The following is a 25,767-nucleotide window of genomic DNA, read 5'->3' as shown; positions in this document are numbered from 1 at the left end:
CCCACTTGGCCTCCCGGCAGGCACCGCGCCGCCGCCCCCGGAGCCGCGTCACGTCCAGCAGCGGCCAGCGGGGCGGGCACGTCAATAAATAAATAAATGAGCGACCGACGCTGCTGCGGTGATACCTACCCCCTGTTGCGTAAGGTGGACGGTGGTTTAACCGCGCAGCCGCCATCTTAAGTACTGGCAAGCCGCGGCCACCGCGGCAGGGCGGCCATCTTGGACGAGGGGTGAGGCGATGCCGTGGGGGATGCCGCGGCCGCCATGTTGAGCTCGGGAGGAAGAGGGCAGCGCCGGGTTACGGTGTTTTCCGTGCCCTGGTGTAGGCAATATGAGGTGTTTTAATTTTGTTTTTCATTGTTATTTTTTCCTTTCCCCCCAGGGGTGTCGTGTGTGCTGCGCCAGGTGAAGCCCTGCGCTAGGTCTGCCTGCGCTCGATGCCGGGGATCCTGTCAGGGATCCTGTGAGGGGGGCCGGGGCCGTGCGGGCGTTTGCCCGCGCAGAGGCTCCGAAAACAGGCGGTGACATAAAAAACCCATCCAAAATGGAAATGGGGAAGCTGGGGCGAATCGCTCCTCGCAGCGGGCCGGCGGTGCGGGGAGGTGGCGGGAGGAGAGCTGGCGGAAGGGCTGCACTTCGCGAGTGGGAGCGGCGCTGTGGTATCGGTAGCACCGGGGTGGTATCGGTAGCACCCGGCGGAGCTTCTCCGCCGCGAACGCGATCGTAGTTATGCCCGCGCTGTGGGAGGATTTAATTTCCAAGTCTTGAGGGTTAGGCTAGCATTTCTGCATAGGAAATCGTTTATCTCAAAGTTTGCCCCTTTGAAGTTTGGGGGGGAGTAGTCTGATCCCATATGTGTGATCCCGCAACCCACCTCTGGAACAGGCTGCCATGCCACTATTCCGCCTTTTATGTGTCGTTGTGACCAAGGGGTAACTTCCTTCAACTTCAGAGTTTGCAAACTGCTTAGTCCAGGTGAAGTCCCTGAGGGCCTGTCTGCATCGCGCTGAAACCTTGGCTTCTAAGCATCACGGTCTGCTGGAGTTACCACTTTCAAAGAGTAGCTTGGTACAAATTTGTTTCTTGAAAAAGACACTCATATGTGCCTATGCTTGATAGGGAAGGTGTGTACATAGGCTACTTGTAAGTGCAACACCAGTCAAATCATGCTTTAGTTCAACTGGCTTTTTATGGTTTTGTTTGCTTGTTGGTTGTGCAAATTCTGTAAAAAGGAGTAGAAAGACTCTTTTCTTATTTGTCCTTTTTCCCAAGGAGCACAAGTAGACAATGGTTTGACTTCATAGGTGAAAGAACATTTACAGCAAAACCACTAAATGAAATAGTGAGAAATAACAATGCATGCTTCTGCTTTTCAAACACTTCTCTTTTTTTGTTTTCTAATATCTGTTTACACTGTACTGGTGAATATTGTCACAAGTACCAGCACATTGGGTCTTTAAAAATGCATTACATGGTTTTAAATAACATGCAAAGCCTGCCATACATCCTCTGATAGCAGTGAACTGAACACTGTACAGCAGTTACAACATGCTGGCAAATTACAATAATAAAATAGTGATCAAAGTGTAATACTAAAGCTTTGTTCCTACAGAGGCTTAAGCATATGTTTAAACACAGAGTAGTTTGGCTGAGGAAGGCTTAAAACAAGGCTATTCGTACAACTTTTCATGTCTGAGATAGGTTTGTGGAATAAAAATGCCTCAAATGCATTTAAGAGTAATTATAATTAATTTGCTAATTTAATAAGCAATATAAGGCCTTTGTGAAGCATGGGGAAATTATATTGTTAATACAATGTTTCTGTTACGTTAGGAATCCTGTTACAGTAGCTGAATATAATCATAGGTGACTATTAATGAGGCTGGATGACTATTAATGAGGCTGTATGAGTATTACATTTCGCCACCTGGTGGCTGTTTTCTTTTTTTCAGCTTAGTGTCAGAAATGCAGCGTAAAGCTTGTGCTGACCTGGCAGGACAGAAGGAGAAGCGGTGAGGGAACTGGAAGGTAGGGCAATTTAGCAGAGATTTTTGACCTTCACCCAATGTAGAACAACGTGTTTTACGAATTGTAAGGGTGCAGAGAAGAAGCTATAAAAGCAGTGAAATACTTTGTTGTAAAGCAACAGACAAACTAGATCGTTTCTTCCCATATCTGGCAGTAGGCATTAAGTTCCAGGGGCCCAAAATATACCTCAGTGTGCAGTGTTAGTCCGTGAAGAATCATTTCCCATTCTAGCTGTGTTTAGTTGGTGGTCATTGGCCATGAATGTTAGTCATCCTTATGGCAACATTGTAAGTAATATAATTAGAGGAGGTAATTTAATAATTATCTTCTCTTATACAGCTGATGCATCAATGATTTGAATGAACATATGGAATAAACACACTGCCCGTAAACTCCCCAGACAGCAACCTGAGCCCCAATGCCCTAAAAAAAAATGTAAAGCCCTTCTGTGGAAAAGACCAAAGCCACAAGCACAACCATGTACCACAGGAAGAGAGCCAAAAAGATCGACAGTGTCAGTAATTAGGTCTAGAATAACTAGAATAGAAGGAAATTTGTTAAGTAAAATTCCCAGATGATTTGAGGAAGTGACTCGTATCCTAAGCTACAAAGAAAGGCAGAAAATACCTCCAAATGGTCCCTGCCAGTTTGACCAGAGGGAAATTTCCTTCTCTTTCTTGGTGATATTCAGTAGTTTCTAGGACCAGAAGCTTTAATCAGTATGCAGTTGTGAGTCTGTAAAATTCATTTAACTTGAATGCAGGATCAGAGTAGAGGTAAGCGTTCCACATAAAAAAATGCAGGTGATCTTCACTTAAGCATAGTGTGAATGATTGACAAGATGTGTGGGATTTCTTTAGTCATTCCTGCGTAAGTTTTGCTGGTTGAAGGAGATTACAATTGCTTAGAAAGGCAGACTGACTTTTTATAATAGCATTAGCCATATTATGTATTAGTTCTGTGAAATGGAATCCATGGGTTACAACACTAATTTCAAGGTTATATTTTCAACGTATGACAGTTTCCTTTACAGAATTGCATTGACTGTAAACACTGTATGTTATTTGGAGATTATTCTAGAGTGGTGTTCCATCCATTTTCAAACATATGGTTGGTTTTTTTAAGCATATACTTCCAAGCAATTTCTTTTCTTACAGCACGGTGAAAAAACGTTGTAATTTTGAGATATCCATCTCAATGTGAAGCCCCTCTGCATAGTGCAATAGAGGTTTTAAGTCAAGCAGGACTGGTCTTGGTAACTTCGAGGTCCAGCCTTGACTTGTTAGCTCCAGCAAAGCAGCTTTACTAGCCACTGCTGCTGAGTCCTAAACTGTCAGGAGAGGGCGCAGCCTTCCTAGAAGTCTCAAATGGAAAAAGGTATCGTGGTGTGTCAAGATGATTCAGAAAGGCTGTCTCCCAAAAACCCGCATGGTCTGGAGGCTCAGATGCTCCTCCTGGATTGGGAATTGAGGATGGCAGGGAGAACTTGTTATGGTCTACATCCATGTCCTTCATAAAACTTAGTCATTCATAATTCTCAAGAAAATTAAGTAGTCATAGGGAAACAATTTAGCTTTTTATTTGTCATTTTGGAGTTTACAACATGGTTCCTGAACATAACTTTTAGTTATAGTATAAGATGCACCATATATTGTGTAGTGTAATGCAGAAGATGTTCTGCAAGATGTTGGATTGCTAGCAGTGGATACTGCGGTTCTTTTTCTTTTTTTTTGCCTTCTTTTTTTTTTAATTTCAAAAACATATACAGTACAACATGGCTCCTGGCAGGGCAAGGTTTTTCTGGCTTCCCCGCTCAGTGTATGGGCAAGAAACTTGCTGTAATCAAAGACTAGATAAATCCTCAAACTTCAGGCAGGTTGCTTCCCTTGCTGATGAGTCTGGCAATGCTGCTGATCAGAAACTAGATAGTCTGTTTCCTGAGAAATTGTGATGCTTGATTTTCCTTTCTTTTTTGCTGCTTGATTTTCCTTTCTTTTTTTTTAAATTCACAATTGAATTGGACATTTGAAGATTTGAAATTATCTGTAGAATGGATTTTAAATGGTCTTTGGACCTACCAGATAATTTCATTTCACTAATGTCAAAGGCTTTCATTTGTGCTATTGTCAATGCAATGCTAACTAATTTAAATTTTTCTGTGGAAATGAAATGTGGAAATGAAATATAAAAAAATCAAGCAAATTGAAAACACGAAATCAAACCATTGCCATTTACCTTCACAGAATGTTTTGACTTTTTCCCATCCTGACATGAAACTGAATTGGCATATTTCTCTGAAATGTTTTTAATTCAGTAAAACTGCATTTATCTTAGACCATTATAGCTGAAATAACCCCTAATACTGCATTATCAAGCAAAAGGAGCTTGTCTGACTGAATTCGCTAGTCAACCTCAAAAGCTTTACGTGTTTGTGGCTGTGGTTTGATAAGGTGGGCATTATCAAAGCTAGCAGAATGAATAATATGCGCTTTCTGCTGGCTTCTAAATGGGCAACAGTTAGTAAAAGAAAAATTGTGCAGTTCCTGTTAGTTAAGTTAAACAAAGCTGCAGCTGAGCAAAGAATGAACTAAGCAGCCTGTTACTAAACTCCACTGCTGATCTGTCCTTTAGCATCGCAAGGTGGTAAAACACATCTATGAGCAGCTGATGCTTGTTTCTTTGAGCAGTGTTTGGTGCCCTGAGCTCCATCCAGAATCAGTGCAGACTGCCTGGCTCTTCCACAGGGCACTGCAGAGCTCTCGTCTGTGTTAGAGTTTGAGGGAGGCAGGAGCACCTCTTGGCCCCAGGGCATTCCCCAACCACATCGGGGACCCCCTTGTGAAGAGCACGTCTGGGTCTGTAAGCTGGCTGTGCAGCAAAGATCCCAAGGATCCCCATTCCCTGCAGTTCAAACAGTGTCTGAATTAATTCATGCTCCATGTGGTCTTCACATGTCTCTGCTGGCAGTGAAAGGAACTTGCTGAGCCTGGCCTCCCTGTGCTAGGTGTTAGCTGTTATGATAACCCGTATGTGGCGGTCCCTGTTTCCTCTCAAATCTATTGAGAGGCACCGAGGTACTCTTCTGAACATCTCAAATGCCCACATCTCCTGCATTGCTGCTACTTCCATTAGCATTGACCTCTGGGCATGCACAATGACCAGGCACTGGTTTCTGTTGTTTTGGGGATCCCACAAAGGTGTCTTAACTTTTCCCAGCTCTTCAAGGAAGGGACTGTCTCCATCTATTCTAGTTGCAATGGCATAAAATATAAAACATTGTAACGTATGTTTTAGATGCAACATACAAATCTTCTGTTTGGAGTGCAAGTTCGATACTGTTTTAAACAAATCTCCCTAGTTATCTTTACTGGAGTCATAGTTATGAAAGCAAGGAGGCATTACTACATCAGCAGCCCATTCTCTTGTAATTGACAAGCTATTAAAAATCCCAGAATTGTCCTTAAACAATCCTAAATGTGTTAACTACAAAGAACCCCATGTAGTTACAGAAAACAGATGAAATGGCAGTTATTTTAGGTGGGTCTTAGAAACTCCTACATCTGAAGGGCATGTAGGTTCTTTGATTTTTGGCTCAGGCTTATTTGGGCAAGGATAGGGTTGCTGACACGCAACACAGTTTGTTGGGAGGGTTTGTTTTGGTTTTGGTGGTGTGTGTTTTTTTTTTTTCTTCTTCTAAGGAACTCCTTTCTGAGTCTCAACCATGTTTGCAGCTGATTTGGAGCCTCTAATGAACATGCATGCTCACATTCTTGCCATATGAGGGCTATCCAGTGGATTAACCAGCTCATGAATGTCAAAACAGCCCCATTTTTCCTGCGTGGTCTAGACCACATCCTCAAAGTGGCAGAAGTTAATGACTTCAGTGTGGCAATACTACGCGTACACCTGTCCTCAACATATTTTTATACGTAACTCATCAGCAGTGTGTGCAAAGTGTATTTTAGTGTATATACATTTTAATGATGGCAAGGCTTGTCAGAAGAGGCAATAGACAAACCAATGTAGCTGGCATAAACTGGCAAGCTGTTGGCAGTGCTGGTGTGTTCAGGTGTGAAGGAGATATAACAAACTTTTAAGATGAGTGCAGACTGAAAACAATCTGACTTCAGCCTTAATTTAACTGTGTTACTCAGGCAAGCTGAGAGAAAAAAACAGCTGACAAGTGTAGCAGTCCAGCAAGCTATGGACAGCCAGAATGATGTACAGGCAACACGTACTGTTTCATCCCAGGTCTGACAATACTTCCTTCTCCTAGAAGATGGTATTGTGTGAGTACCTCAACTGTCAGCAGGAAAGCAAAATTTCTAGCTCTCTTGGTAGCAGAGCAAAGCTTTCCAGTGTGACTAATTGTTTTTTTTCAATACAGGCTCTAAATGCAGAAAGCCAATAAGAAAAGAAATCTAAATTATTCATTCAAAGACAGTCCCTTGCCTTTAAGAGGCATGGCTTGTGAGTTTTGTACATTTAAGATGAAAAGTGTTAAAAATGATTGAAGACTATTATTCTGTTTAATGATCCAATTTATTTATTTGACAAAGGTGAGTTGATTTCTATAGCCATCCTCCTTCCTTGTGCATCAGCTCCTCTCTGTGATGACAAGAGTCAAGAGCCTCCAAACACTCTTGTAGATCAGCTGGTAGGAAATTCTGAGGTACAAACTATTAACTCTGTGTATGTGATGGGCACTATTACAGCAATCTCTTGCATACTGAGCTGTTCAGGGTAATAAGATATATGCCCATAATCTCTATTAACATCTATTTTAAGGCTTTTTCATTTCTAAGGCATTTCAGAGCGGGGTTTTTTTTGAAGTTTAGGAATATTGAAACTTACCTCTAGAGCTGTTTTTTTATATATATAAGAAGACCTGCAATATCATGTTGTAATTGCACAAGTTCATTTCACGTCTATATGTCAACACAGTCAGTGAAATTTAGGTGCCTGGTTCAAGCTTTGGACAAGTTTTCCTCACAAACCAATGTTGTGTGACTGGCAGTGATACATATCAATAAAAATAATTTTAGAATTTTTTTCCAAAGATCCTGCCCTTTTCTATTTAGAGTGAATGGCAAAATGTCCATTAAATGTAAGTGAAAGTAAAATTCAGTTCCAGGTTTTAAAAACGGAAATGGCTGAGGCTTTTCTGGGTTAATGACAACTTCTGTCTCAACTGCAACTGCCATGCAAGGAAGGTGGTTCCTTTTGGAGATATTTGTCAAAATCCTTCTTGCTGTCTTTCAGACTTGTATCTGATGCCTGTTTTGAGTACCACATATGTCAATTTTATCCTCTGTCATATTTTTCTGCAATGGGTTTGCTTTCTTGATCTACGTTCATTGAGATGCAAAGCGTCTGGGATGTAGGCACATAGCAAGGGTAGATCTCAGAAAAACAGGATTGCTTTCTGGAAAGCTCTTATATGAGAAATATGTGAGATTGGCCATATCTGTTCCTAAACTACCTGACAGGGTTGTTGTCATAGGTAAATTATAAACAACAAGACAGAATCTAGAGAGAAAATACCATGCTCCAAATAGCCAAAACAGTTTTGAATGCTAACAGAAGTGCTATCTGCCCCAGCTGCCCTGGAGTCCTGCATGCAATGGCCTCTGGCTGCATCAGCAGCCAGAATGAGACCCTCAGACAGAGGGGTCCGTTGGCCTCCATGTGGTCCCTTGCTGTTATCTCACAAGCAGAAAGAAGCAAGACTGAACCCCTGACATTTGTACCAAGAACAGGCAGAATGTGGGAAGGAGCAGGCAGAAGGGAGTGTGGAGAGCTGGTCAGAGAGGGAAGCAGCAGGGTGACAAAGGCAAGCACAAAGACAGCAGGGCAGATGAGGAGATGAGGTCCAACCCCCACCCCTTCAATATCCAGGGTCAGTTGGGGATCTCTTGAGAGCAGCCGAACCAGCTCTGTTACTACAAAGAGAGCTAGGAAAGATGAGATTAGGTAAATCCAGGTGCCTGAGCAATCTGTTTAAATTCACCAGGTTCTAAGTAGGAACCCTCTCTCTAAATCATGGCTGACTGGGTTTCAGTGCTAGGAAAAGGGTGCTGTCTCTGAGCCAGCTCTTTCGTTCTAGTAAGTGAATATGATCTCAGCAGGCTTACGTGGTATCACTGATGTGCTCTGCAGGAGCCCTTGCCAGGGAGCACTTCCCCTTGTGTCCTGGTTTCAGCTGAGATAGAGTTAATTTTCTTTATAGTGGCTGGTATGGGGCTATGTTTTGGATTTGTGCTGAAAACAGTGTTGATAATACAGAGATGTTCTAGTTGTTGCTGTACTAGTCAAGGACTTTTCAGCTTCCCATGCTCTGCCAGGTGCAGAAGAAGCTGGGAGGGGACACAGCCAGGATAGTTGATCCAAACTGACCAAAGGGCTATTCCATACCACATGACGTCATGCTCAGTATATAAAGCTGGGGAAGAAGAAGGAAGGGGGGACGTTCGGCGTGATGGCGTTTGTCTTCCCAAGTAACCATTACGCGTGATGGAGCCCTGCTTTCCTGGAGATGGCTGAACACCTGCCTGCCCATGGGAAGTGGTGAATGAATTCCTTGCTTTGCTTCGCTTGCGTGCGCAGCTTTTGCTTTACCTATTAAACTGTTTTTATCTCAACCCTCGAGTTTTCTTATTTTTGCTCTTCTGATTCTCTCCCCCATCCCACCAGGGCGGAGTGAGCGAGCGGCTGCGTGGTGCTTAGCTGCCGGCTGGGGCTAAACCACGACACCTTGCCTCTCTCTGCACCAACTGTACAGTCTAGGTGCAGACTGTGTTATTTCAAGGGAGATAATGTGCATCTTAGCAATGACCTGCAGTAACCCCTTTAACCTCATTGAAGTCAAGGGGTGTGTGTTAGTGGTGAATTTGGCTCACGGTTTTCAGTTTTTTAACCACTGAACTGAAAAAAAGTTTAATAAACACAATAAACCTATCAATTTATAGGATCTAGTGCTTGTTGCAGGGAGCTTCCATTCCCACCATAGCTGAGAGAGGGCACCAGCTTGGGCTCTCTACCCTCATCTGGCCAAAGAGGGATCTGAGATCAAATCTAGATGTTGAGGAATTCTCATACCCCCATTCTTCCACGAATGCAGTGCTAGTGAGTTGGAAACACAGTTCCAAACAGCACCAAAAGCGCCAAGACCCATCTTCCCAATGCAAGCTGAGTGCCAGATGTTTCAAAGGAGCAACTTTGTCTCGATTTCCCTGCATTTATGGAATTGTTTATAATGTAGGCCACAGGGCATTTGCTGTCTGCTCAGTCAGATGCAAGTCAGCAGTTCAGTGGATTTAAATGAAAGACTGATGGCGACTTCCAATCAGTTTGCATGGAAAAGGCATTGGTCCAACTGTCCGGTTGTGGAATGTTATGTGAGCAGACCAGATATAATTATTTCCAAATTTGGCCACAATCCATATTTCATCCATATTTATCCACATTTTGCTGCAAAGGGGCTTGTCTCCTTTGGCAAGAAATCCCCTGGGCAGAGAGCATATTCTCAGTAACTCACTGTTTACCCCGTACTGGGTTGAGTTTCCAACAAATCATTCTCTGTGGAGGAGCCAAGATGCATGACCTCTGCTAGTGATGCAGCTATCTCCCAAAATCAAACCTCTGTCTCCTCAGCAGCCTGCCTCACTTAGGAAATGTTGCAGCTTATGAGATCATTCACAGTTTTCTGAGCAGCAACTAATTCTTGATACAAAACCTGTTGGCAATAGCCTGGATTTTTCAAGGAGCAAAGAATCCTGTGCTTATCATCACATAGTGGAGCAGGAGGGAGTTTCAGGAGCACTGTAGAGATCTCTCACCAGTCAGATGCTTGTTCTGCTTATTCAAAGAGATGGTGGGATGGGAACCAGCTTTTGTTCGAAAATAACGTAGGCATTTTAGTACATGACTGCTCCCCCTCTAGCATGTCCTCTTGTACCTTCTGGGATCATTTTATCTGAATTGTGCTGATGGAGCTCGACTGCTATCAGATGGCCCTTTGCAGAGTCGCTTCAGGGATGAGGAAGATGTAAACTGAACCTGCTGCGGAAGCTGTTGCAAGCTGGCCTATTCTCTTGCTCGTAGCCAGTCAGTTAGGGATGGATGGTGCATCCATTTCATGGCTGCAGAGCCACGAGTATGCTGATCTTTTTTTCCCATATAAATGTCTTCAGATGCAGTTTGACAGCAGGCTACACTGAGATGATTTTTCCACTCTGCAGTTCTACACCATCAAGATGTGCTTAAATTACCCTACAGGCTGCGCCTTCAGAGAGGCCTGTGTTACTTACACATATCTGGTTTTGGCTGACAATTTATACGCTGTTACTAGCTAGGCCACTTCTCTGGAGAGTCCCCCTTTCTCAGTCTGACAGAGATGCAGGCAGACAGAGCTGCAACTCTGTGCTACCTAAAAAAACCCAGGGTGATAACCCCCTACAAAGCATGACAAAGAGTCACTTCGTGCTCAGGTTTGCCTTGGGCTGGTTTGCTTTTACAGAGCTGGACCAGTTTCTCCTGAGTCAGATTCTGTTATATGCAAGCTACTGTGGTGCCTTTAATTCAGTTTAAGAGTGGATCAGATAGGTTTCTTCCCCCTCACAATTACTACCTTGTTATTGCTCTGTTTGTTAATGTGTATTCTGGTAGCATCGCACTGCTACAAGCATGCCCCGGGGCCTGGTGCAGTTAAGTGTCCATGGTGTGTTTTTCTCTCCTGATTGTGTAGAAGAAGTCATCACTGCATTATAAACTTACCTCTACAGCTTCTCGAGGCTCTTTCTTGCCTGTGGGAAAGCTTCATGCTTGAAAAGTGTCAAGCCTGGCTTTCTGTGGGATAGGCTGGACCGTTACACCCTGAGCTGAAAGATGACCATTTCTTTTTCTGCACTGGGACTGATATGAGGGAGCAGATAGCAGTAGGTCAGAGCTGTGTTGGACCCCAGTCTAATGCTGACCCTAGGTGAGGCTCCACAGCAGTCTGCAGGTTTCCCTTGGGAGTCATAATTTGGTAAGAGTAAATATGATGGTGAATGACTGAGTCCCATGAAGAACAGGAAATAATCTCTGCAGTTGTGGCAGCTAGTGCTAGTGTGCGGAAAATACATAGCATTTGTGTGAGCTTTTGAGTACTGGTTTTATTCCCATGATTCTTTTTGGCTGATCTAATACCTTGATGTTGAATTCAACCATTTCACATCCCAAGAAGCAAACATCACCACCACAGGACCTTCTTTGGTGCACGAAGGTGCTGTTTGCATTTCCTGTGGTACTGGTATCACTCAGCTATGAAAAAACAGAATCACTGTTTTACCAAGGCAATGGTTGATAGAAGAGAGGGGTTTCCCCAGGGATTATAGGTTGTAAGTTGCTCTATTGGTAGAATGCAACAAGCTGCAGTGATATCTACCTAACACATATATGTAGGCTTTGGACTCATTAGAATTAAAAATGTTTGGAAGGTCAGGAATAAATCTGTGTGTGACTGCCTGTATGTATTTACACTTTTCTTGCAAAGGACAAAAAGAAAAGAAAGTGATACCTGCTTTTTGGGTGATTAATGTTGTTTGTCTGCATGAAGTTTGTTTTCTCTGAGGCTTTTGTGCATGGTCTTTTACAGCTAATGGGCTGCTCCTGTGTAAAATTCCTTCAAAGGATACTCCAGAGGAGCCAACTGCAATTAAAACCCAAAAGACTGTGTCTCAGTCCTTCTTTGACATGTCTTTCTTTGACTTCTGTTATCTTTAAATTACATCCCTAGTGCTGTCAATCTGTCAGTGTAGGACCACCCTTGCCTAGATCTTTTCCCATGGAAGGTTTAGTATAGCCCTAATGTAGTTAGGAATCTGCAGGTTTTCCCCTCATTTCCTTGGGGTGTATTAAAATGGATTATCTTGATATGAAGAATATAAAATAGGCAGAAGTAAAAAAAAAAAAAAAAAGATTCAGGCTCTGAATCTCTAAGCTCCAAAGACCTCATCATCCTGAACCCCACTGGCAATAAAAAATGCCTGTAAATGCAAAGTCTTGTATCTCCAAAGTCTTCAGGTTTAACAAAGTAGATGAACATATCATTGTCCCTCTGTTTCAGAGTCTTTAGCCCCAAATCTTCGCTCAGTCTTTAGTTGGACAAAGTAGACGAGGAATTTGAAGTGAGTAAGAACACATCAGGACTCCTGAGTTTAGCTAAGACTGCATATAAAAATAATATTGTCTTAGAAAAAGAAAAGTCTGTGTCCTGCATCTGCTGAGCAAGAGGTTTCATGCCCATATTTTTTTCCTGCATGCTGGCAGATTCACAAAATGGGATGCGTTCTAACCGTGGCTAAGTAAGCAGCTGGAGGGCTGTTATCTCTGTGCAGAGACATGGGCCTGTTCCCTTTTTGTTTTCAGGCGCTCTGCCCACCCCCTCTCCTTTGTAGAGGCTGCAGCCTTATGGGAGGGTGAGCACGTTCACATACATCATAGCGTTGGTGCTAGCTGAGACTGAGCTCAACAAATTGTTTCTGTGCAATTCCCCCAGAGATGGTCACTTAATATCTGGTATTTATACCTTTTGGTAAAGCACTCCAAAACACCTGTCAGGCTGACTCGGACTTTGTATAGCCAGTGATCATTCACCCATCTCTGGCATTCAGCCATTTTGGAGTGATAAAATGTAAGCTATGCACAAAACTGTCAACCCAAACCAGCTCAGGTTGGATTTGTTTGCTGCTGTAACCTCCTCAACATCAGTAGAGTACAAGCATTGTTTCCTCTACATTCAAGAGTAGGAGACCACCAAGGAATGAAGGCTGAATACTGAAACATTTAACACTCCCAGTGCTCTTTGCAAAGAAACCCACCAGCCAAGAGCTATTTGGTAGCTTGGGTTCTGAGAAGGTGCTGTTCTGTATCTTCCTTTATATGCTGGTGCTGAACAGTTCAAAAAGGACAGGGATAAAAAAATTACCCTGTTCAGTCTAAGCAAAATGATAAATGTGCTCTCTTGAAATGCAATTCTGCTTTATCTTGTTTAACTTTTGGTGGAAGGGGAGGCACACGGTGTTTTCTTATTGCCACCTGTTTCTGGCAATGCAGGACCTGCTTGAAAGCCACTGAAAGTTCCTCTAACCAATAATTACTTTGGATCTGGCTAATAGGAGACTCTGCTCTCAGCAATATGGAAAGTAGTTAAAAATAAACAAAGGTCACATGTTTATAGAGCCCTTTCCACATCATTTAGTGTTTCTAGTTGATAGAGTATATTGTGTTTCTTACTCCTACGTGTAGAAGATGCTTGCATCACCTGTGGGATGCTGAAGAGAGATGTGCAGGTGCTGCCCTAAGCACCTCGGCTCCTTCCAGGGCTTTTTATTCAGATCTCTTTCCAAGCCTGGCAGGACAGGTGAACCCCTTTGGAAGCAGAATTGCAAGTGTTGTCTTTGTTGTGTGAGTGATGCGTAACCCTCTGCCTTCAGCACTGAAAGCCCTTGCTCTTCTTCACTTTCTTAGGGTGGTGGTTTCCTTCCTATTAGCAGGTGCTTAAGGAAATTTCTGGAGTCACCTATCTGTGGCCTGCTGTTTCCAGCTTTCTTTTTTTTCTTTTAACTTCAAACCTTCAAACACAGTGTGTGTATGTATGTGAAGGGGAGGTCAGGCATCTACATTTGGGTGTTTGGTAGAAGGTGAGTGTCCTTGAGGTCCCTTTATAAACATTGGAGCTAAGGCCTCTGGAAGACCATTCAGGGCATCAAAACTGTCTCTGCTAAGTCATCCTCTGGAGAAGTGTCTCTCTTTCCACTGCCTGTATAGGGAACCCACAGATACCAGACTGACTTACCACAGCTGAAATTAGGTGCTGCAGAAGGTGGCATGAGTACCCCTGCAGTTTCAGCTACTACTCACCCACTAAAAGGCTTCCAGTTTTCCCATTAATGTAGCTACTCAGCTGGCCTAAGCAAAAAAAGCCGTCTTTGCGGAAAATTGTGTATTAAGCATCAGTCTTTATTGCACCAAATAGCTCTTTTAAATCCTCACCCTGGGAAGCTGTTGACACATGTTTGAGTCACTCTACCACCTTCTCCCAATAAATGCATGTGTAATTGTATTTGTGTATACTAGTTACATGTTGCTGTGGAAGTTTTGGCATGCTGATATATATCTGCATGCCAACCGTCACAGCCTGTGGCTTCACGGCCGTATATGGAAGTTCACCTGTGAAGGTATCCAGAATTTCCCTTGGGATCTGTTTGAAGTCTAAACCAAGCAGCTCAGAAGAGGGCAAGAGGAGCTGCTACATGCCTGAGATGGGTGGCAGTCTCTGACAGTGAAAATTGTGGCCTGCTGTTTGAAACCTGGCTCACATCACCCTGAATGCCATGCAGGACGTTTCTTCCTGCCATGCCTTCTCCAGAACAAGATGTTCCCTGTGGAGTGGTATGCTCTGAGAGGCCAGATCTGGCTACTCTGTTCCAGCACTGCAGGTAGTAAAAGATGGCTTGAACATAAAGGAAGCTACAAAAATTAACTGGAGGCTGGCCAGAAGCAGGTTAGAACAGGCTGAGGAGATGGAGGTCCGTTTGGTCTGGTGCCGTGGCTATGTAGATTCAGTGTCTAAAATCCCTTGTGGGGAAAGAATGACATGGAGGGAGTCATTGCCTGCAGTTCACTGGGAGGGTTCCTGGAGGCCAGGTGCAGGAAAGCTTGAAAGCACACATTTCAGCATAATTAGAGGCTTTTCTGAAAATAAGATATAACTTGATATGCAAAGTCTGTACACTTGGATTTCATGTTGCACTACACCCCCTGGAGTAAGCCTTTATCTTACATTTGCATCAGGATGTTAGGCAATATACCACCACCTGCAATTTACTTTGACTGTGGTGACTGTTGATTCTTATAGTGTGGATTGAAGCCATGTGCTAAAATGTTTTAGAAAAGTTTCCAGTCTGGTATTTGGTCATTAGGTTGAAAAGGACTGTGTACCTTGAAGAAGGTGATAATAAACATGATGAAAGTGTATAGAAAGCTAAATGACACTGAGAAGGTAGTTTAGGGTCTTCTCTTTATTCATCCACCTATTAAAGGATAAAAGGACATATAATGAGACAGAACAGTGGTACATTGAAGGCAGACAGGAATTTTCTTTGCATGGAGTATATTGCCATTCATGAACAATATCAGCATGTGTAAACATAACAGGATTCTGAAAAAGATTAGGCATTTAATAGCCTCCAACACCAACATGTCCTATTGCGGTGATAAATACATAAAATTCAAGACTACCGAATAGGTTTCAGGCCAATTCTACTTAAAGAGAATTGAAAGAAAAATCTATCTGGGGCAGGCTATGCTATAGCTGTCTGCCACAGCATCCCTTGTGCTGTCCTCCAAAACACATTCCAGTTAGCACAGCCAAAGACTGTGAACTATTGCCAGTTTTATCAAGTGTGATAGTCACCATGCTCCTGTGGCGGTCTGTGATCATCAGTTTATTTATATTGAATACAGCAACAGTCTACTGGAAGATATGTGGCATTCTGATACCTACCTGAATGGCTGCTGAGTGCTTCAAGTGTACATTAGTTATTTCTTCCACAAGTGAACCCATATTGTGCTCTACTTACGGACACTTGGCTTGGCTCTTAGTGGAAAGGTTCAGACCTTGATCGGTCCTGTACAATTTCTGTCTAAACCAGCCCGATGACAGGACTGTTAACCTGGCTGATATTCCCAGAGAGTCTGAAACAGCATCTTCTGCTTTACAAGACATATAAATGCTTTAAGAGACATATAAGTTCCCAACAGATGCTGCTGCACATCTGCTCTGCACAGGCAGCTCCTAGTTAACTCCTAACTGACTTCGATTACAGGCAACTTGGCCTTACCAACTGTGTGCCCACATCTGTACAGTTTTGTGACCAGCAATAAGCCTTGCACTTCTGCAATCTTGATGAGACGTAGTGAGGCAGGGACCTCTGCACCATGCCCCGTTGTGCAACACAGGCACCCCAAACACTACCTGGTGTCAGCTGAGACCCAGGACTGAGCCCTTGAAGGATGTCTATAGATAGCCATCAGTTCTCTCTACTGGTACAGCGATGTAATTTCATGTGTTATGAGACTGCGTAAGGCAGGAGAGATACGGACACTCTGACCTGCACATGCATCATCTCTTCATCCTGGAAAGTGAGATTCTGCCTTTTACCAGCTTCCCTTTCACACTGGCCAATATGAGCCACACAGCTTTCCAAGGACACTCTTAGAGGAAAAAACTCTGTGCTTGTCAGTTGTTGAACTGCTGAGCTGTTAATTCCTGCCCTTTCCTCCTACCCCAAACAGTGAAATGTTTGCTGGCACTGTTCAGGAGTTCGTCTGTTGGCATTTTAATATGCATGTGTACGATCGTCCAATTGCTACAATTACACTGTGGGAATCTTGTTTCTAAAAATACACCAATCTCTGCTGCTCTCCAGCACTAGCATGAGATAATGTATCATGTTCCCTAGTTGCCAGTGACACACAGGATGAAGGTAATCAATACAGCTGGTAATACATAAAGACAACAATTATAATTACAACTGATTTCCCTTTCACTTAAAAACATAATCTTCTAGCCTACGTTATCACAGCTTCAGCTGTACAATGCATTAAAGCAATCATGTGCTTCCCTTTGCTAAACAGAATCCTGTTATTTTGCCTGAGAGCATCTTTTGAATAGCTCGAAGAGCTTAGGTTTATTATGAGAACCCTAAACCAGTTCATACTCCAGCAGGTGCTCAGTTGCTATCAATCAGTGTATTTTCACTGAAATCAAGAGAGATCTACCTGTTTGCATCACTCGGGATGTGATTGCTGTATTTCGTCTTGGAAAATGTGTGCGCACATCATCTTTTGAATTCAAGTTGCAGCAAATAACTCCCTGCTAAGAAACCTGATCTTCCATGTTCCACCTTCTCTTCTGCATTATTTAAATTGGAGGTAAAAGCACTGTGAGTCAGTGGAGGCTGCAAAAAATTGATGGAATGCCATTCAATTTTTACTATTTAAAAAATAATATTTTGGAAGTATTTTGCATTACAAATAGCCCCTCTGATCCCAGAGGAGCTACTCACAGTGTATGGCATTACTCAATCTTACTGTTGGATATTCTGGTCCAAAATAACATGTCTGCCTGGTGAGTGAAGGAGGGGGCCTGGGAGTCTGAACTTCAATGTTGTAGCCAAAAGCCACAGTGATGAGACATGAGGTGTGTGCAAATCAGTGTATTCCAAATTACAGCACTGACTGCTGAGAAACTGTTGTTACATCTCTGTTCTTCCCTCTCCCTGTCCATAGAATAACAGCAGTAATACTAGAAATGGCAAGGAGCATTCATGAATTAACACAAGTTGTAAAGTTTGTCAGTGCTTCGAAGTTCTTCAGTGAGTGGTGCTAAATAAAGTACACCTTGGTCGGTGTCTGTAGAGGACACATAAAGCTCTGAAGCAACAGGAGAGTTCCTCTGGCTGTGGGGTTTCCAGCAACGGTTCTCTCTTGTGGAGAGGACCTGCCACCCCTGAGAAAAGGTAGTGGAAATGGAGGGGAATGGATGTGGAAGCTGAGTTCTGCACCCATGCAATAATCCAGAGCTGCTCCCAGCTTTGCCCCTTGGAGTTGTTTTGTAGCCGTTGTAGCTCATTGTATCTTTCTTCCAAAGCTGGGGTGTAAAAGGAACCCCATTATCCTCTTTGTGGCCTTCGTACTTTTAAATTAAAATATTACATTTTCCCCTGGAGATTGTAGTGAATCTGTTGCTTTCACAAGAATGTTTCTTCTACTTAGAGCCATGTTCTGTCCTTTGTTCTGGTCTGGATCTATTCTAGACAGTGATTATCTTTCCCATTGAACTGAAAATTTCTTAGAGAGCAGCCAGGAAAGAATCCTCTTTGCCTCTTCAGGCATGCAGTGCTGGAGCTGCTACTGTAGCTTGTCATACATTACAATACTGTCAGCACTGGCTTTTCTCCCATCACAAGGGCCTTTGGAGCCAGGCGAAGGCAGAGCCACTGAGCACTCTCAGAAACCTCCAGCATCTCCATCAGCACTTGGTGACAGGCTGCTCCATGGCATGGAGCTCTGCCTCTCTGCTCGATCGAAGCAACACCTGCCCACCGCCTCTGGTCACCAAGGGAGCATGGCTCTTTGCTGTCAGTATCAGATTGCCTAGTACTGAAATCCTCCTCTTTTCTCTGCTGCTGAGATTTACTGTTCAGCTTCAGTGAAGTTTTTCTTCTTAATCAGGCTTTTGTTCCTATCTTTCAGAGTCGCAAGGGAGTCCTCTTCTGCAAACCAGAAGTCAGCGTAGCTCTGTTTCACTGTCGCTTCTGACTGCTGAGGGAGACTTGCAGGTCTCCTTCTGCCAGCTGGGAAGAGAGCTGCTGAAAGACACCTCCTTCTCAGGGTCTGTCACAGAATGACCCGCCCAGCATCACGGTGCTGGTCTAGCAAGGCACCAATGTGGAAACTGAAGCCTCAAAGCCTGAACAGGATGAGAAATGTGTAACCTTTGGAGAGTGCTGGAGCCAATGTGATGTTTCAGAGCCAGCATCTATTCTTAGAAGAGTGGTGAAAGTCATAATTTAAAAATAAGATCCAGTGCAGTGCTAGCAAAGAGTCATATTCATGGTATTCCTGTGAGTAAATCCCTCAACATGAATTGGCTTGACTTCAAGCTCAGAAACACTCCACCAAAATAAGGCCCAGCTGTGAGGAGTCCGAAGTACTGATCTGAATGGGAGAGAAGTACACATGGCACTTGCTACATCAGGTGCTCTCAATGGGGTGGGTAACCACTTCCCTTCCTTCCCCCCAAAACTCATGCCTGTAGTTTACTCAGTGTTACAGGTCAAATGAGCTTTTCAAGGGCCTCTATAGGAGTTAGCCAATGCAAGTGGTGAAATTGGATATATATATTCCCCTTTTTGAAAATTCCCCCCAGGTACTTAGGCGGCTGCTGTTGTTCTGCTGTCTGGTGGGGAATAGATGCTGCCTTTACACCATTTACAGCAATTTCTGACTGTTGTGTGTATTTACCTCTGTCCTCCTCCTCATTTCTGGTTTGCATCTAGGTTACCCAAAACTGTGTTTTAACTAGGGATCTCTATATGTCTTAACATACTCCCTTTTAGGATCATATATAGTAGACAAAGGGCCAATTTCAGTCTGGCTTTGAGCAGGGATGGCCTCAGATCCATGCTCATGGGTTAGAGCTAGGATGAACTGTGTGTGGAGCATCTGATTCATAATCATTTTATCAGGAGAAAAACCACAGAACTAGTTGTATTCAAATCCTGTCCCTCTGCTGCTTCAGTGCTGTTTGGATTTTGAGGTTTCCCTCCGAAACCTCACTCATTTTTTACAGCCACAACTGGATGTAGGGCATAATCCTTTCCCATTTGGGTCATGCAGAATTTTTCCAATAGCTTTAACTGAAGGAAGCTGAGACCTTAAAGTTTCCTCTTGCACTTACTCAGGTCAATGTGAACTTTAGTTAGGCTCATGCCAACAAGTGAAACACTGGATCGCATAATAACGAATCTCTGGAGCTGATCTGGTGGTTTTACTCACCATGTAACCCTCACCCATGAATCCAGTCCCACCAGAGTGAACTGAAGCGCCTGTGTGAGTTACACTGCTGATGGGCTGTTTTATCCCATGCAAAAGTGATCAGCCATCTGTGTCTCATGGCCTGGCCGTAAGGTCTGAGTTGTGCCTGTTAACTTCTGAGGCTTACACTGCCCAGTGATGTCAGCGGGAGTCTTGCATGAGTAAGCAAGTTATTCTTTCCTCTGATGAAGTTATTTGATTGTTCTGTATAGTGCATTTAAACTGTAAAGGAGTTTTACACAAGCTGCTACCAAAGCCACACATCTCATTCCAAAGTTTCACACTGCAGTTTTATAGGGAAAGAGTTAGCTACATCTGAAAAACAATGAGAAGATAAAAGAAGCCAGAAGTTAAAGAAGTCAAGAGGGTGTGTAATGAGTATTAATAATTCAGATAAAAGACAGAACAAGCTAGTGAAGATTTCGTGGTTTATTGCTATTAGAAGTTCATTATGAAATTGGCACAACACATAAAAATAGATCTGTGGTGAATGATACATATTACTATTATTGCCAGGTCATTCTGTGCACACCCTCACTTTTTAAAATCAGAAGGTAACGAATATAAGACATTTCATCAGCTAACTGCGAAACTAGTGTTACTGCACCAGGGAAAGGCTGTGCTTTCTGTTGACTCTATCAAATGGATAAAGCAGACAGAAATAGTCCTCTATTCATACTTAAAAATAAACTCAGGAGAATGAAAGAACAGATTTTTAGAGTATGCCCCAGCTGAAAATAACTGGAGAGGGAGAGCTAGAAATACCCCTTTTCTTATGGACCTATTTCCATGAAAGTCAAAAGGATTTTTGCCATGGATTTTAAAAGCAGCGGGATATAGTTATTTGCTGACAGACAGATGGAGAGGCCTAGCAACAGAAGCTAGGGAGGACCTGTGGCAAAGTGTGAGTTTATTATTTTGATCTTGCACATGCTGCTGAATCTCCTTGTTGTAGTAATTTTGTGTGTTTGTAACAGCAGTGATTGCTGGGAGGAGCTGGGAGGGCGTATCAAAGCCAGATAAAGCGTCTGCAGCTCATTTTTTCTCCCTATTTGGGTTGGCCTTGGTTCTAACCCCACACACCGTTCATTGCAAAGTGACTTTTACATGTACACTTTCTGATCCACATGAGAAAATCAGAACAATACCCATGATTACAAAAAATCTCACCAGGTCACTAACTGTTCCTAGACTTGTGTAGCTTTTCTTCCTAACTTCTGTGCTTCTCACAGTGAGCATTTAGGGCTGCCTTCAGCCTGACTCTTGTTCCTCATACTGTCATATCAATTCCAGGGGTGCTGGGAGGTTGCTTAGAGCCGCCACGAACTGGCTCAGCAGAATTGCAGTTCTGCAGTTTTCTGCATGGAAAGGTCACTGTAACCAGCCTCAATGCAGAAAGCAGTGCTGTAGATTTCTGTGGGGAGCACTTCTTGTGGATGGGAGGCAAGATACAGTGCTTGAATGTCTGTGGGGAAGAAATACCTTAGTGGCATGGCTACTCCTAAATTTTCCTATTATTTATTTGGCAGCCTCTTTTAAAGAAAGCGAGTAGGAACATGAACCCATTCATGCCTTCCAAACTTGTAAGCAACGCCATTTTTTTGCTGTGTGTCCTGGTATGGGGTTGCAGAAGGTGGCAGCTAACAACGTGGCAAATGCCCATCCCTGGGAAATTATCACGCAGCTCCACAGCCTGTGCTCTTGACTGGCTCTGAAATGCCCACTATCTCCCTCTGAACTCATGCTCCATTAGGACTACAGCATGTCGTGCTACCCCAACCCTACTACCAAGCTTGAGAGCGCTGTGGCTACTCTGTTCTTGTTTTCCTCCACAGTGAATAGTTTTAAATCCCAGAAGATAAAAATCTCAGTGCTGCTCTCTTACATTAAAATCTCAGGGCTTCAGTCTCAGCCTTGCAGCAGGAGAGTGACAGGGGTGGAAAGCTGGCACAGCAAAATGGTGAATCAGGCTCTCCCTTTGGTTTTTCAGGCTGTTTACTCAAAACAGCCCTTGAGAAAGATGCTATGCCTCAAGCAGATGTCACATTCAACCGGTTTAGCAATATTACGCCCATTTCTTCTCAAGCTAGTCAAGGAGGGGAGGGAGAATATAATATATGTTAGTGCAAGTTCACATAGACAACATATGAATATTTACTACAAAATGTTCTTTCAAGGTGAGGCAAACATTTCTAATTGTGACACAAAAAGAAGGTATTTTGTAACATTTTTAACAACTTGGCTGTGAAAAAGCGTTTATGTGAAATATGTTTAGACACAGACTACCTCACATGATACTGGAGTATTTCAAGGCTCTTTCTGAGTAGGCAATAACCTCTTTTTTTTTTTTTAAATGAAATCAGCTTTATCACAGCCAATTCTAAACATAACTAAATAATTCGGTCGTGGTTTTTTGGTTGGCTTTTTTGCTTTTTCCTCTTTGGAAAAAATGAAGCTGTGCTAAGTTGAGGGATTCCACTCCACATGGGTTTTACCCATTCAAGGCTTCTTTCATTTCAGAATTAATTTCCTCATTCAGAGGAAACCGTGGAAATATTCAGCTAATAAATTCTAGCATAAGATTTCAAAAGTTGGTTCACACACTCAGTCCTGAAGAACTGCAGCTTCCAAGAAGCTCACAGACTACTTGTCCCTACTGAAATATATTTTGAAAACCTGACCCAATTTGGAAACAGTCTTATTTCAGGTCTGGTAGGGTATATATCCAAAGTGAAGATCTGAATAATTCCTAAATTGCAGAGACCAAAGAATTCAGATATAAATTTTGCAGCACAGTCTCCCATCTTAAACATTTGGATTTGGCTCAAAAGCCAACTGAACAGAAAAGTTTAAGGCCTCGGGTTTCTCTGACTTACACTGCACATGGCAGTGTTCAGCAGTAGCTTCTGGACATGGTCAGCCAACATAAACCAAGCACGCGTGTAACAGCCCTTGGATACATAGACATCATCGTTCCTTCGCCTGCCATAGCCTGGTACTGCCCAAGAGCAAAAGAAAAATAAAAAGACTTCCAAACTGGTGTTAGACAGACAAATAGATGTGGAAGCTGTAACTGTGACTTTCTGCCCTTTCCTGAGCTCTCAGCCAAACCACAACCCATCAGAAGTGGGTTCACAGCCCTTCTTGCCTCGAAGCTTGGCTCAGAAACAACAACAGGGCAGAATCAGGTGGTGGGCACTGCGGTTGGTGGAGTTATGCAAAGGCAAAACCAGAATCAGGTTCAAAAAAGCATTTTCCCGAGACAGAAAACACTGGAGCAGGAAGAAACAGGAGTGCCCAGCACAGTAGGTGGGAACAGAGGCAGGGCAGTATCGCTGGGCCCTTGCTCCTGACAGAGACACCGCTGACACGGTGGTGCATGAAGTTCATCTCCGCATCCCTGGCCTAGGCACTGTGCTTTGCCAAGCCTGTGCAGGATAGGAAAAGTCCAAGGGCTGGTAGCGCATTATTCCTGTGCTACCAGGAATCCCAAGCAGCTGAAAATTCAAGTTAGACAAATCCCTTTTTCTGGGCTACAGTAAATGCATGGAGGGGAAATCTCTACTGGTGTTGTGCTGTCAGGGAGATCCCTTTTGGTTTTGTGCTATTGTAGGGTCATGGTGCTACTTACTCTCTCCAGCCTCCTACTTTATGGCCCACTGGACTAGCAGGACAGCCTTAGGCAAGGGCCCTGCATCAGCAAACCTGGCTTTACCTATCTAGTTGGAGAAAGTGCTAGGCAGGGAGGGTGCTAAATATCTCTCCAAACAGAATTAATCTTCTGCCTGCATCTGCTTTGGAACCATAGAGTATTTCCAAGCTGGAGAAAAATCCAAACACCTCATGTAGAAGCACCTTTCCCTTGTATTTTTATTATCATTATCATCATCATCATCATCATTATTTTTAAGAATATATTTTGTACCGAAACACTGTCAGCATTCTTTATACAATGGAAAATGACACAGTCATCATGTATCATGTAAAAGAGTAAAAACGGAACAAGACAGGAACATTTCATATCAAGATTCAATCTGGAGTACAAATAGAATCTGATGTACAACTTAAAAGCCACACACCAGATAAAAAGATCATCTGGAAAACAACAGGTTCCCTCTTAATTTGGAAAAAGGAGAAAAAGTCAGGGAATGTCAATGTTAAAGCTAAAAATTCAATTTTTAACTTGTATTTTATAGGTGGCAGCCCGATTCTTAACTCGTCTGCAGCAGCAGCAACACCCCCCTGGCTTTACAAAGAGATTTGCACTTGCATGAAATAATAATCAGGCTTCTATCCTCGGAGGACTCTGATTGACCTCAACAGGCTTTGGACTAGAGCCACAGTTGGAATTTCAGCTTGCAGTTCAAGGCTCCTTAACTGCAGGCCAAATTAGCGCAAAATGAGGCTTTGCAACTGGCATTCTACCCTTAACTTTGGATATTCCAGTTCTGGTTGCTTTAAACCACAGCTTTATTGCAGGTTTAACATAGTTCTGTTTGTGAGATTCTTCTCTCTCTCTCTCTCTCTTTTTTTTTTTTAAATACTGTGCTACAAAGGATGTTTTTGTATTCTGTGTCTTAGAAAGTCCCTATATTACATGTTTTCAAAATTGCCTAAATATATGTTTGTATCATGATTATAACTACTCAGAAAGACCTGCTATAGTCTATTGTGAGCAGCCAAGGAAAAAAGTGTATTTAGTCCTTAAAAAGTCAAGAAAAGTGGCTATGTTCATTTATAGTGTAGCGCAATGACTGTGTTTATACAGCTATACCTACTATTTAAAAAGCTACTTGAAAAGTTATTATTCATGTGCAGTAGCTGATTTTCAAGCATTAATAACTTGGCTGTCTAGACAAGTTTTAATTGTCATATCAAAGGCCGAATATGTTCTCAAACAAGTGCAAAAAATCTCCCATCTCCCTTGGAAAGAGGCTGGTTCTCTTTCTGAACTGAGAGACTGCCAAATTTAACTTTTTCTCAGGTTATAAAAGCACAGTTAAACCTACAAATTTGCTGTTTAAGTCAAACCTATCCTGTGCAGCAAAGTTAGTAAGCCCTGAAAAACAGTTTCTAGTGAATATGCAAAGAGTTCCCCCCACCCCCACCAACTACCATGCCCACATTTTCCCAGGGCCTAGAGGGCTCCATTAAAATGTAACTACATGTTCAATAGGAAACATGATTTTTCAAGAATGATATGTAAAGTTTACCCAAAGAACCTAAGATATTTTGTACATTCAAAATGTTTACACTTTGCTGTTCTTAACCATCAGTAAGATTGTTCATTTTTACTAATAATACATACAATGAGTATAAATAAATAAACTACAGATAAGCTTTAAAAGTTGTATTAACAATACATTGTGCAAAAACTTGTAACGATCTACATTCTATGCAAATACCCTGACTAAAATATACAGGCTGTGTCCTCACACCCTCATTCAGTTTTTGCACAGTCCTTGGGCCAAATCAGCGGCTGGGAGCAATCAGCAAAATTCCATGGCAAGCCATGGAGGTCATGCTGATTTACACCAGCAGAAGAGCTGGCCCCCAGGTGTGTGCAAAAATCCTATAGAAATCAGTGGGAATTGTGCTTGACTAAGGACTAGACAGTTTGATTGTACCCCGTTAAAGTGAGTGGGAGTTTTGCCATCGATTTCCATGGAACCAGGCTCAGGCCCTGGGTAAGGACGTCAGCACGTGGCCCTATGTTGTGCTACACTACTCCACTTCAGTGCAGAAACAAAATTTGCAAAAGAAAAACTTTTTTTTTGTTGTCACTGCTGTTCAGTAACTGGTTTTAGTGCTGCATGTCAGAAATTGCCTTTCTGTGAGATTTGAAACAAGACTGCAAGTCTTTCTGAATCCATTCCAATTTGATTATCCAGCACAGGTGGGCTATTTTGATCCAAGAAAAATGGCTCAATGTCTATTAACCAACCATGTTCTTCATTAGGATAAACAACAGCCCGGTTCATCGGCACAGGAGTGAAGAACTGCGTGTGGAAAAGGAACGGGGCAGCCTTCCTACGATAGCTGTGTCCAGAGCCGGCTGTCACTTCTCCAAATGGATGATGGCACCTGAGCCGG

The 25,767-nt window shown here is 42.9% G+C and overlaps 1 long non-coding RNA gene across 2 annotated transcripts; it reads left to right on the top strand.

The window, feature by feature from the left end:
• Positions 1-2: 2 nt before the first annotated feature.
• LOC142407388 (uncharacterized) lies at positions 3-25,765 on the top strand. 2 transcript variants are annotated; one of them, XR_012774919.1, is made up of 4 exons: positions 3-230; positions 383-676; positions 1,953-2,028; positions 25,634-25,765. It is a non-coding gene; the product is annotated as an uncharacterized LOC142407388 (long non-coding RNA). The 2 variants fall into 2 exon arrangements; XR_012774918.1 differs by lacking the exon at positions 383-676 and having other exon boundaries at positions 13-336.
• Positions 25,766-25,767: the final 2 nt, after the last annotated feature.

The sequence above is a fragment of the Mycteria americana genome, chromosome 3 (genome assembly GCF_035582795.1).
Source record: "Mycteria americana isolate JAX WOST 10 ecotype Jacksonville Zoo and Gardens chromosome 3, USCA_MyAme_1.0, whole genome shotgun sequence".
NCBI classification, from domain to species: domain Eukaryota; kingdom Metazoa; phylum Chordata; class Aves; order Ciconiiformes; family Ciconiidae; genus Mycteria; species Mycteria americana.
The sequence above is the reverse complement of the archived record's forward strand: the minus strand, read 5'-3'. Positions and strand labels throughout refer to the sequence as shown.